We start from the raw sequence: 13,613 nt of genomic DNA on the forward strand, positions 1-13,613 counted from the left end.
TCAGTTTAATTGATAAAAAAAACAATTAAAAAATGGAGCATAGATGTTGCAAATATTACCGTGCGTAATTTTTCCGTAAGTTCAGTTTAATTGATAAAAAAACGAAATAAAAAATGATGGAGCAAAGAATTTGCAAATATTACTGTGCGTATTTTTTCCGTAAGTTCAGTTTAATTGATAAAAAAACAATTAAATAATGATGGAGCATAGATTTTGCAAATATTACCGTGCGTAATTTTTCCGTAAGTTCAGTTTAATTTATAAAAAACGAATTAAAAAATGATGGAGCATAGATTTTGCAAATATTTCCGTCCGTAATTTTTCCGTAAGTTCAGTTTAATTGATGAAAAACCAATTAAAAAATGATGGAGCATAGATTTTGCAAATATTACTGTGCGTATTTTTTCCGTAAGTTCAGTTAAATTGATCAAAAACGAATTAAAAAATGATGGAGCATAGATTTTGCAAATATTTCCGTCCGTAATTTTTCCGTAAGTTCAGTTTAATTGATAAAAAAACCAATTAAAAAATTATGGAGCATAGATTTTGCAAATATTACTGTGCGTATTTTTTCCGTAAGTTCAGTTAAATTGATCAAAAACGAATTAAAAAATGATGGAGCATAGATTTTGCAAATATTACTGTGCGTATTTTTTCCGTAAGTTTAGTTTAATTGATAAAAAAACGAAATAAAAAATGATGAAGCATAGATTTTGCAAATATTACTGTGCGTAATTTTTCCGTAAGTTCAGTTTAATTGATAAAAAAAACAATTAAAAAATGATGAAGCATAGATTTTGCAAATATTACCGTGCGTAATTTTTCCGTAAGTTCAGTTTAATTGATAAAAAAAACAATTAAAAAATGATGGAGCATAGATTTTGCAAATATTACCGTGCGTATTTTTTCCGTAAGTTTAGTTTAATTGATAAAAAAACGAAATAAAAAATGATGAAGCATAGATTTTGCAAATATTACTGTGCGTAATTTTTCCGTAAGTTTAGTTTAATTGATAAAAAAACGAAATAAAAAATGATGAAGCATAGATTTTGCAAATATTACTGTGCGTATTTTTTCCGTAAGTTCAGTTTAATTGATAAAAAAAACAATTAAAAAATGATGGAGCATAGATTTTGCAAATATTACCGTGCGTATTTTTTCCGTAAGTTCAGTTAAATTGATCAAAAACGAATTAAAAAATGATGGAGCATAGATTTTGCAAATATTACTGTGCGTATTTTTTCCCTAAGTTCAGTTTAATTGATAAAAAAACGAAATAAAAAATGATGGGGCATAGATTTTGCAAATATTACCGTGCGTAATTTTTCCGTAAGTTCAGTTTAATTGATAAAAAACGACTTAAAAAATAAAGAAACATAGATTTTGCAAACATCAACAGGCGTTAATCTTCCGAAATAAGTAAATAAATAAAAGATATTTTGAATGATATACTGCCACGCGAATCAAATTAGGTATAGGTTACATTAAATTTTGCTTAAATTTGCAGTTTTCGAAAAAAAAAAAAAAAAAAAAAAAAAAATTTACAAGTGCGGATTTTGCAAAAGTGCGTTAATTTTCCGTAGATCCATTTTTTTTTTCTCCATGTATCAATAGTATCATAGTGTTGTGATTTCGAAAGTATTCAGGTGCCATCAGCTAGAATCGAAGCCGAAAGCAAAACCGTAGGAACGTGACACACATGAACTCAACACCCCCCCCCCCCCCAAAAAAAAACTGAAAAATAAATAAAAGATATTGTGAAGGGCAAACTGCCACATGCAGTGCCGTTTTGGAGCGCCATAATTTGAAGTCACCCCCAACTTCCCAATTTAATCTACACTAAAGTGACAGAGAAGCCAGGTCGTACCTGAATAAACCCAGTTGCAGGTAATTTGCAGAAGATGCGTGATGGGTGCTCATTCGGAAACCGTGCGCGAAGCATCGGGAACGGCAAACCCAAATGTGTTTAATAGGGACACCTAACCTGGACAGATCGGCCGTAACAAACGTCAGCGATCGATGTTCAGATGGATCACCAAAGCACACGCTCCAAAATATATCAATCTTTACATTTATTTTATACTCTTCAAAAATTACATTCCTACTACAGCCGGTCTTTAGTATAGTGTTGATCACAATAATTAATCACAGCACTTAACCCACGACATTACTTATGCGCCTTACGAATATTTTATGTATTAGATATATTTTCCACTTGTAATATTTTGAATTGATTTCGCTTTTGATCTTTAATTATAATGTTTTTTTCCTCTCTTTTATTAACATAACTCATTTGGGTGCTAGATACGCAGTAAACGGTATTATTATTCACTGCTTCTTGTTTTTGCTGTAGCAAAGAAGTCATGTGCAAACCTAGTTTAATATTTTCGACATATTTTTTAAGGATAATACAAATGTAAAGATTTATAAATCTGCTCTTAAATTTTGTTATCAAATATTTATGTCATTTTGTTTTTTTTTACGAATGAAATTTATTCAAATTCTATAAAGAAGAAAGAAAGAATGGGAGATAACTCTCTAAGGGAAGAATTCCGAAGGTAGAAGGTAGCAGTTTGGAACTATCTTTTAGTGTCAGGTTAGTAGCAAAGCCTCTTTTTTTTTTTTTTTTTTTTTCTTTCTTTTTATTATAATTATATCAAAAACAAACAAAAAGGGTGTCTAAATAGATCATAAATTTGCAACCATTTAATTATACCCAATTTTGCGTGTGTTTCCAACTTCCGGTTTCTGCTGCCTCAGTTGTTCAGTGCTCCAGAGTAAACGCCGTACAAGAATATCCGCTCTCCTTAATTTAAAAGATAAAAAACGAATCAAAAAATAATTAAAAAAAATAAACGACCATAGATTTTGCAAATATCAACGTGCGTTAGTAAAAAAAGAAAAATGTGCTATTGTTACTCTGAAAAAATAAACCCAGAAAAGTTTTTTGTTTATTTTAAAACTAATAAACATTAATCAGAAAGGCGTGAGGCAGAACGGTCAACATTGTTCCGCGCTATTTTTTGAAATAGTATTTTAAAGTTTTTATATCTGTTTTTATTAAATTTTAAGGGTTAAACTACAGAATAGTTAAAAAAAAAAAAAAAAAAAAAAGACCAAACAAACAAATAAACAAAAAAAAAACACCCTCCCATGTTAAGAATGGTTTTCGGGTTTATGTTACTGTACACACAGATTCGAAAAAAGTGGTAAAAAATCAAATATATAAGAAATAGATGTTAAGTTACTTTTCCTACCTATCTGCAAAAGATTTTAGTGGTTTTACTCACTTTAAAGCGTGAAATCTTTCGAAAATCATACAGTGTTTATCGATATATTTTAAAAAGAAAAATGGCGTGTTCCCTGTTGAATACGCTGAGTTCAAACAAACAAATTATAATTTGACACTGCTAGAAACCCACTGAATATATGTCCGTCCATGTCGCGATAACATATTGGGTGAGTTTCTAACAGTATTTTGTATAATTTAGTTTGAACTCATTTTCCCAAACTTACCGTATTCAACAGCGAGCACGCAGTCATTTTTCTTTTTAAAATATATCGATAAACACAATATGATTTTCGAAAGATTTCACGCATTAAAGTGAGTAAAACCACTAAAATATTTTGCAGATAGGGAGAAGTGTAATTTATTTTGCCTTTGATAACATTTGTTATATATTTGATTTTTGACCACTTTTTCTCGAATCTATGTGGATAGTGACACAAACCCGTTATTTTTAATGTCGTATTCAGTTAAATCCATAACAAATGGCACTTGAATGAATGGTTTATTTTATTGTCGCTACACCATAAATAACGCAGACGAAAAATTGGGAGACAAAAGAGTCAGGAGTTGAGTTCCCACTTGCTAAAGTTTTTTTTTTTCTTAGTTGTTTTTTGTACTTCATGGGTTACGTGGGACCCTGCGTAAACAATGTTTTTATTAAATGATTACTCCCTGAAAGCGCATGGTTTAAATAAAATCACGAAAACTTTTTTGAAGATACTATTTGAGGCCAAAAAAAAAAAAAAAAGAAAACGGGGCGGGGGCATTTTAATATGTATAAAAAAAGTTTTAAAAAAATATTTAGTGGAGAAAATGAACAAAATAAAATAAAATAAAAACAAGCACGAAATAAAAGTATGAATCAAATTTATCGAAAGAAATAAAAAAAAAAGTCTTAGAAAGTGAAAGAAAACGCTTTCAGGAAGCAATCATCAAATTAAAACACCGTTTACGCAAGGTCCACGTTCCCCGTGAAGTACCTCTTTTTTTTTTTTTTTTGTTTCCTTGATAAATTTTTACTTTCTTTCCACCTTTACACTTTCTTTTAAATTGACGACTTTTAAAGGTTTTCCGGTCTGCTGAAAACGAATATCACGTTTAAATTTGGTGCAGATAAACAGTTTTCCGGATATTAGGGAATTTAATTCCTTATCTTATAAGTGGTGACCAGTGACCACTGATGTACGCGCAAGTGCGAGTGCGTGCATATTTTTGGTGCGCGCAAAACGTATGCGCGCGCTTCCGCGTACACCAATGCCCATCACTTTGCGTAATATCCGGAAAAGTATCTGCAGAAAAAGTCAATGCGATATTGGTTTTCAGCATACTCGAAAACCTTCAAAAGTCGTCCTTTTAAAGGTTGTTAAGATAGAAAATAAGTAAAAATTTACCGACGTTTTTTTTTTTAATGTATTATTACTTAGTTATATAAAACTTTTGGTACTCGTCGTGCACGTGCACTCGTGCAGAGAGTGCCGTGCTGAAATAATAACGTTATTATTTAAAAAGCCATTAACATGAGGGGGGTGTGTTTTGTAACTATTCTATACTTTAATCTTACAACTGAATAAGAAAAAAAACAAAAAAACTTTAATTAAACGTGGAAATACGATTTAAAAATAGCGCGGATCGGATCACTCTCTGCATTAGCACCAAACTTTTATAATTATAAGGAACTTTGTCTGTGTGTTCGTTCAATATGTACTCGAAAACGGCTAGGAATTTTATGAAATTTCACGCGAAGGTACTTTGTGTCTGCCAGTGTTGGGTTTTACTAAATATATACGACTAAAAATGATGTACGACCGTTGTACGACTAAATTGCCACTGCTGCTGATTAAAGCAACTTCCAAGTATGCAATCGACTGGCGACTGGGTCCGTCAGCGTAAAATATCGTAAGACAATAAAACAAATTTACTCAGAAGTTTCGAGAGGTTATTTTGGCAAATATCTTTAAGTCTATTCCTAAAAAGATATTTATTAAAGAAAACCCCCGAATTTTATTAAATATTCCCTCTTACATGTCAGCGCAAAAACTATAAAACGATTTAGTCACATTTTCGATTATTTTTTGGCAAATTCTTTAAAGACTGAGACGTCTTTTCGGAACTCCTGACTCTTTTGAGTCCCAATTTTTCGTCTGCTGAAATTTTATTCACGGCGTAGCGTCAATAAAGCCATTCATTCAAGTGGCGCTTGTTATGGATTTAGCTGAATACGATATTAAAATCACTTTATTGGTACTTATGCACTTATGTTACCGGGCTGGCGGGTGTTTGTAACTATTCTGTACTTTCACCTAACAATTTAATAAAAAAATATATCGTAAAATTGTAATTTAACTTGAAAATACTATTAAAAAAAAAAAAAATAGCACGGTGACCTGCAGCCTGCACCACTTTATTTTACATATTTTTTTTTTCCAAAGGACCGTTTGAATACATTGATTTAAATTTAAAACGTATAATTATTTCTAAAAATAAAATAAGTACTAAAAAATAATGAGCAATGGTAGAAAAGAAACTTTTATTCGTCATGGCAACATTTATTTTATTATTTTTTTTTTTGTGACTTCTTTGTAATATATTAATTCAATTCAAATATTAAGACAACCCAAAAGGAACAAGAAGTGAATTTCTGTGACGAAATACTTTTTTTTTTTTTTTTTTTTTTTTTTAAGTACACGCAAATTCATTCATAATTGTGAAATTATTCAAAATTGAAAAAAATGGTACTCAGAGTGTCCGTGCTGAAATAATGTTATTTAAAAAAAAACATTCTTAACATGGGGAGGAGGGGAGGGTGTTTTGTACCTATTCTGTACTTTAACCTTACAATTGAATAAAAAAAAAAAACATATCATAAAACTTTAATTAAACGTGGAAATACGATTAAAAAAATAGCGCGGATCACTCTTGAAGCTTGAATTAGCGCCAAAAAAGTAAAGCACAAGCGCAACTGAATTTTTTATTTTTTATTTTTTTAGATAATTACACTTTCGCCAGCCCGGTAACATAAGTCCATAAGTACCAATAAAGTGATTTTTAATATCGTATTCAGCTAAATCCATAACAAGCGGCACTCGAATGATTGAATGGTTCATTTTATTGATGCTACACCGTAATCACGTGATTAAAATTTTAGCAGACGAAAAACTGGGAGTCAAAAGAGCCAGGAGTTCCGTGTTTATTCCGAAAATTGCGGGAAGGTTGAAAATAAGAAGATGCCTTTCGGAATTACAATTACCAACCCCAACCTCCTCATGTTAAGATTGGCTTTCGGAATAAAGACCCTTTGCAGGTTGGACAAGCAGCGCACATTGAACCCCCCCCCCCCCCCCGAAGTTTAATAGCAAAACAGCAGCAGGAGCAAAGCGCCCTTATGTACCTATTTACTATGCCTCCCCACGGGACAGAGTTAGACACCAGGGTCGTTTTTTAACGTGGAGAAAAGGTACAAAAATAAAAAATTGTCTCAGTCGTGAAGGACTGATCCTTCACCGAAAGAGAACAAAAAATGGAAGTGCAGCAATAGAACAGATGTTATTTATTTGCTCCCCCACCGAGCAAATTAGGCACAAGGCCGATTTTTAATGTGAAGAGTGATGGGAGGGGGAAGGGAAAAAGGGGACCAGCTCCTGAGAGGTGGGAAATGGGAGCTGGTTAATGGTCAGGCATGTGGGGCTGCCCCCACATCTGGTCTTTGCTAGTCATAGCTAGTCATAGCTTGCAGCATTTGCCGGAACAGATACTACACTTTGATCTTGACCAAAAAGGCCAAACCCGGCACGACTAAATTGTCCGATTCAGCTGCTGCTGATTGAAGCAACGTTGTTTCTATATGACAAACAGCAGGAGAAGTTGGTCGTACATATTTAGTAAAACGTTGTCCTTAGATAAGTTTTGTATCGGAATGTCTTTGATAAGTATTGATAATCGAAATAATCCGAGGAAAAAAAAAGGAACAAGCGATTTTGACCAGAGTTAACACCTTACACAGCCTAACATCACAAGTGCATTTGAGAAGTTTTATTACCACACAAGCCGAAGGGCTCGACATGTAAAATCAACAGTACCTCATTTGATTTGACAGGGACGCGTTCGAAATGAACGTTTCTGTTTAGAGCATAATTGCAACATGATACTTGACTTTTTAAATTTTAAACTTAAATTCAAGCCTTTATCGCCACACAAGCAGTAAGGCCAGGCATATAAAATAAATAGTACGTTCTTTTATATGACAAAGGCGCATTCAAAATAAATGTTTCTGTTTAGAACATAAATGAACCATGATACTTGATATTTTATTTAAAACTTTAATCCAGACCATTATATATAATTTTTTTTTTTTTATAAAATCAACGGTAGGTTCTCTACAGTGCAATGTAGACTACAATTTATTGTGGAATAAGTCACTGCAGGGAATCGTGTGAAGCTTGAAGCTTCCTCCCGGTGCACAGCGATGGATCCCCAATTAGAGCAGTCAATTTCACCGATAATAAAAATATGGGAGGGTGAAACATTCTTTGATTATCATTCAATCCAGGGCAACGTCGAGTCTCCTTGCTAGTTAATTAATAAATGTCAATGATGTTCGCCATTCTTAACATGGGGAGAAAGAGTGTTTTGTAACATGCATGTGCATTAGTACATTTCAGTTGGGTAAAAAAAAAAAACATGGCATCCAGTGAAAACATAATGGATTTGGGACAATATAGGTCTTAATATCTGCAAAACTATTTATCTGCGCCAAATTTGATTGTGATATTCGTTTTTAGCATACCAGACAACCTTCAAAAGTTGTTTATTTATCGGTGAGTATTGAGGTGGAAAGTAAAAAAAAAAAAAATTTTTTTAAAATTGGTCAAGCCAGGGCATTACCTTATGTTTTGTCTTCATAAAAAGTTAAAACAAGTTATTTTGGGAGGATTATGCGGAAAAAGTATATGTAATTAGTGTGGGGGGTGGGTGGAGAGAGGCGCTCGTCCTTGCCTGGATGTAAAATACGCTTAAATATATTTTCATTTGTGCAGATTTCGTATTTATTATTACAGAGCAATTGAATATGATCTATTTTTTTACGACCTAACCCAGTGCAGTTTACTTCCTATCTTCTTCTATCATATAAATCTCACCTGCGTGTTTAAATGTATGTATGTATGTCTGCCTAAAACTTTTAACAGAGGCGACAGATTTTCACGAGATCGGTATCGTTTTGAAGCTCGACCCTTCGGATGACAAATATTGAAAAACATTGGCTAAAAACATTAATTTCTTCACTCTCAACTGAGCACTTTTCTACAAGGAGAGGTCGCTTTTTTCGCGGATATTTTCGAAAGTCATCCCCTCTTTTTGATTGACTAGCCTTAATTTAAGCCATCGCCAGTTCCGGTTTGGCGATGTACGCAATGGCAAAGACATCACTTTTTTTTTTTCATATCCTTTTCCTCCTTTGCGGTACAGGTTCGAGGTTGCCTGCCTACTACCACTTTTTTTTTTTTTTTTTTTCTCAACAGACACCTCCAAACACCCGGGCAACGCCGGGCACCCAGGCTAATTTAAAAAGAAATCAAAATCTACTATTTTTTCTTTGCGAAAATGTTTCAATGACTTAAGGATAACACGAGAGAAGGAATTAAAATAAAATTTAACAATAAAAATTTAACGAATTTGGTTTTTTGGAAAAAAAAAAAAAATTAGAGCACATGCCATTAAAGTACTTCTAGAACAGGAACAGGGATATAGCATTGCGGTGAGGCTTGGTCGATAGTGCGAGACCTGTTAGATTGGAGACTCTTTTTGGACCCTGTTTAAGAGTGAGAGACTAGTGGTAGCTGCGTCGGCCCACAACAGGCAAACAAGAACCACCGAATCGATCCGCAGCAAACGTTGTCTGATCAGATTCAGTTCCTGATATTAAACTTCATCAGTAATATAACTTCAGGCCAGAGTTTTAGTTTCTCAAATTTATTCAATTGGTGGGTTAGAGTACAGAGTAGTTAATATTTATCGTTAAGAATGGCTTTCTAAATAATTTTACTATTTCAGACCTTTGCTATGGTAACAATACTTCATGCATGGACGAATTATGACTTTGTAAAGATACAGGATACCATTTAGTGTAGGAAGCCATTCTTAACATGGAGAGGGGGGTGGTTTTGTTAACTATCCTATACTTTCATCTAACACATTAATGCATAAATTAAATAAAAATTAGTAATAACAGCCAGGTACGCCAAAGGATGAAGCATTGCGATCACATCTGGGCAATCAATTGAAATGAATGGCTCTCGTCTTGGAGAGGCTCCAGGTTTTGACAAGCTTCTGGGCTTTACCTTTACTCCTGATCTAAAATGGAATACGTACATCAAATCCGTTGGCAAGATAACTGGAAAAATGATGGAATCCTTCTATTAAGCCAGTGGATATCTACTTGCTGATGCAATTCTCTACCTATATAAGAGCTAAGTGCGTCCAAGGATGGAGTACTTTTGCCACATCTGGGCAGGAGCTGCTAGGAAGACCTTATCTTGCCTTGACAGAGTTCAGAATAGACTTCGTAGCCTAGTGGGGGATGCCCTCTTCTCTTCCCTGCAACCTCTTTCTCAGAGAAGAGACGTTGCGAGCCTGTCTATTTTATCGTTATTTTCATGGCAAGTGCTCGTCTGAGCTCCAGTCTGTGCCCCCCCCTCACCAAACATTCACAAGAAACACTCGTCTAGCTGAAAACACTATCAATAATTTCCCCCATTCTTTATCTGTGCTTAAACCTATACATAGATTCCATGCACAAAAAAGCTTCTTTCTTCGAACTGCACACCTGCAGAACTCTGTTTTGTTTACCTGCTTTCCAGTGTGAGAAATTTCCATATATAACCGCCATCTTGGTTGTTTAGGCCGGCCACACTTCTAAGCCGGTCTGTGATTGGTTTAAATTTGAATGTATCAGGTAATTTGACTTGGCGCCTTTTTGTATTCATGCGTTTATTTTTCAGTCTGAGAAAGAACACGGAACGATACAGACACAAACCAGCGGTTCCCTTACTAGGGAGCCAAAACAATTCCTTACATAGACACCAAACAGTCGGTGAATGAAGGACATATCTTTACAAGCAGAGACAACTTATTTTGCTGAACCTATTCAGATCCAAGATGACATTCAAGAAACTCTTCGTCATGTTATGCAAATATTGAATCTTATCGTATTTCATCTTGACGCCCAAGGGGCTCACATTATGCCTGGTTATAGGCGCCATCATTCCCGACGTGTTCTCCGTGATCTGGAAAGGAACAATGAACTAACATTCCGACAATGGGAATTTATACTAAAGGCTCCATGCGTATGGAAGCAAATCGGGCCACCGTTTTGCAAAAGGACTTACTAGAAACAAAAAACTTTCATTGCTGTTTCTTGTGAATAAATTTTGAGTTTAAAGGTATGACTTTTGTTTGTGGAATTCATTTTTGCTTCTGCAGGGAGGAAAGTGAGAAACGTGAGAAAGAAATTTCTCACACCAGCTGACTATAATATGGTTGTCTTCAAGTCCAATGTAAACAAGTTCTAGATTAATTAATCCAATTTACCAAATTTACACTTCTAACGATTACTATGATATTGTCCTTTTGACTACTATACACTCTTTAATCCTTATCCTCGAGTGGCCTTTGGGCCTTGATAAGTGGTGATTCTCTTGTAAAAAAAAAAAAACAACTAAAAACAAACTTGGAAAACCAGAAGAATAAACGACCCAAAACCGGAAGTCTTAAAAAAACAGGACTTGAATCTGAGCAGATAGCGTTTGCTGCGATCTTTGAGTCGGTTATTCTTTTTTGTTGTGGCAACGATACTCCATGCTTGGACGAATCATGGCTTTGTAGCGATGCAGAATACCGTTGGGTGGGAGTCATTTACTAGCACGGTAGATTATTGACATTTAAAAAAATAATTTTCAAGTTTATACATCAATATTCCAAATCATTTTTTAATTCTGCATGTTAAAAAAAAAAAAAAAAAAAAAAAAAAAAATCATTCCCCCCCCCCTCCCCCACACGAACCATATTCGTTAGAATTAAAACGTGTGTGATGTCTTTTATAGTGTCCGGAAAAACTGATCACAGTAAAAAGGTTAATTTTTGCTAGGTATGAAAATTAAGCAATTATGGAATCCATCTAAAATTATATGGGGAGGGGCTTAGCCCTGCATACCCGCAAGAACGGTCCTAAATTCTATTTTCAATCGATATTTATTCCATAATTGTCCGCTTTCTTACCTAGCAAAAATTGTCCCTTTTTCCGTGCCCCTTTCTTTGTCCCCATACACTTTCTTCGTCCCCGTGTCCCTTTCTTCCACATGGCCTTTTCTTCCCTAATCCGTGACCTTTTCTTCCCTAATCCGTGACCTTTCTTCCCTAATCCGTGACCTTTTCTTCCCTAATCCGTGACCTTTTCTTTTCCCCTGTGACCTTTTAAATCTTGCCTGTGACCCTTGTTATTTTGCGACCGTTCCCATTTTTTATTTACGTAACTCTTTGTTTCTAAATTTGTTTTTATGGAGCGTCGTTTGTTGCTATTTTTGTATTAGAACCCTTACTGCATGGTTTTGAATTGAGATGACGATATGTATTCATTAAGGTAAACGTTTAAGATCACGGCCAGAGCAGAAGGAAAAAAGGTACTTGTCGGCGCTATGTGATTAAGCGAAATCAAGACAAGGTAGCGACCGAATTTGACCTGATGTTGTGTAATTTCACTTATTCAGGTAATGTTGACACATGAGAAACGTGTTAAGTTTACATACGTAGTATTAAATAGATTTTAACTCTAAATGATTGCTTATTAAATGATGTATATAAAAAAAACCAACATTAAAATCATTTTTAATATTTATACGAAACTAGCTGGAGTTGTGGAAATTCCACAGCGGACTCTTTCATATGTAATATATTGTTTGATCTCAGTAATTCGATTTGAGTTGTCTCCCTTTGTGTAATAAACATGTCAGATCAAAAAAATGTCTTGCTTCCTTATAAAATTTTGGTAAATTTTTTACTTTGCTTTCACCGTAACATTTTCCTTTAAAATGACGATTTGTTTAGATTTTTGGGTATGCTGAAAACGAATATTGCATTTAAAATTTCCGCAAATAAGTAGTTTTCTGAATATTAAGCAATATGATTCCTTTTGTTATAAGTAGTGGCCATTGTTGTACGCGCAGAAAACTACTTATTTGCGGAGAATTTAATGTGATATTCGTTTTCAGCATATCCGAAAACCTGGAAAAGTCGTCATTTTAAAAGGAAAATGTTTAGGTAGAAACCAAGTAAAAATTTACCGAAATTTTATTTTCTTAGTAAAAAAACTACTTGATTAATTGACGTCATTTTTATTTCGTAACGAGTACCTACATCATAAAGATTTTTTTCATATTTGCTTCAATGTTTTTTTTAATTAGGTTAAAAACTTTGGACTTGCACAAAAAATGTTTATACTTAAAAAAAAAAAAAAAGTTAATTTTTTGCAGTATCGACTCCGAATAGGTAATCCGAAATTTTTTACTTGCTAGAAAAGTTAAAACCTAATTAACAATATTATATATTTAAAGAATAAAAACAAATTGGGTAAAACTATACAAACACCGTGACAGCGAATTAACCCTACCCCTAACCCTAACCCTAACCCCTAAACCCTAACCCTAACCCTAATCCTAACCCTAATCCTAACCCTAACCCTAACGCTGTCACGGTGTTTGTATAATAATACCACAAATTGATTATGTTTTGTTTACAAAGGATTTCGTCGAAGCGGTCGGCTGCACGGTGAACACCCTAAAAAGTCCCTTCTGGAAAATTCCTTTGAAATGTTTAACTACAATTTTTTTTTTTAATATTTAAATGAAACTTGAATTTAACCGTAATACTAATTAATAAATTTATTTTAATTTGAAAAAAAAAAAAAAAAAAAGTCCATAAAAAATATTAAAACTTAATGAAGAAAAACGTCATCCACTTCCAAGGGAGATAATCGTGATTAAAACTAAAAAATATCCGCCTTTGTCGTTTTTTGTAAGTATTTAAAAAAAAAAAAATGATGTTATTTTAATTTATTTTTCTAATTTGATTTTTTTTTTTCCAATTTGAAAGAAAAAAAGAATGTCTTCTTGGAGGGGGAAAAAAAAAAAAAAAAAAAAAAAAATCCTATATTTAGAAAACGGCTGACATCTTTCTTTTCTTAATTACAGATTATAACAAGATGAAAACCAAAGATGATTTTAAAGGTAAAAAAAAAAATGTTCATTTTCTTTTTTTTTTGTGAAATATGAAAATG

General features: G+C 33.5%; 1 protein-coding gene across 3 annotated transcripts in view; it reads left to right on the top strand.

Moving 5' to 3' along the window:
• Positions 1 to 2,297: 2,297 nt before the first annotated feature.
• Positions 2,298 to 13,613, top strand: part of LOC145260670 (uncharacterized) — a 98,716-nt gene continuing 87,400 nt past the window's right edge. Inside the window, exons 1-2 of one of the 3 annotated variants that reach the window (XM_080119027.1) lie at positions 2,298 to 2,596; positions 13,528 to 13,563. The gene's annotated coding sequence lies outside the window, so the exon portion shown is untranslated. Of the gene's footprint in view, positions 2,597 to 12,714; positions 12,827 to 13,031; positions 13,352 to 13,527; positions 13,564 to 13,613 lie in introns of those variants that run through there. The other 2 variants (XM_080119029.1, XM_080119028.1) reach the window with 2 other exon arrangements.

This window comes from Euprymna scolopes, chromosome 36 (assembly GCF_053919585.1).
Source record: "Euprymna scolopes isolate OS-2025 chromosome 36, ASM5391958v1, whole genome shotgun sequence".
Classification (NCBI taxonomy): Eukaryota; Metazoa; Mollusca; class Cephalopoda; order Sepiida; family Sepiolidae; genus Euprymna; species Euprymna scolopes.